This window comes from Diachasmimorpha longicaudata, chromosome 1 (genome assembly GCF_034640455.1).
Source record: "Diachasmimorpha longicaudata isolate KC_UGA_2023 chromosome 1, iyDiaLong2, whole genome shotgun sequence".
Lineage (NCBI taxonomy): Eukaryota > Metazoa > Arthropoda > Insecta > Hymenoptera > Braconidae > Diachasmimorpha > Diachasmimorpha longicaudata.
This window is the reverse complement of record NC_087225.1, coordinates 10,158,987-10,159,207: the sequence shown is the minus strand read 5'-3', so window position 1 is coordinate 10,159,207 and position 221 is coordinate 10,158,987.

Here is a 221-nt window from a genome sequence, read left to right as displayed (position 1 = left end):
AGCAGCAATAAAATCCTCAAAGCACGAATAACTCCTCTATTGCACCAAAATAATCCCTTCAGCTTTCGTACTTAGACTAAAATAGTAAAAACTGTACACGAAAATGTAAATTGATATTGGATTGCAATTAAACTTCCAACGAGCGCTGCAGTTGTATAGCGGTGTATTTCTCAAGTACAAACATGGCAGCCAACACAACGAGATGGCAACAACTTCACTGC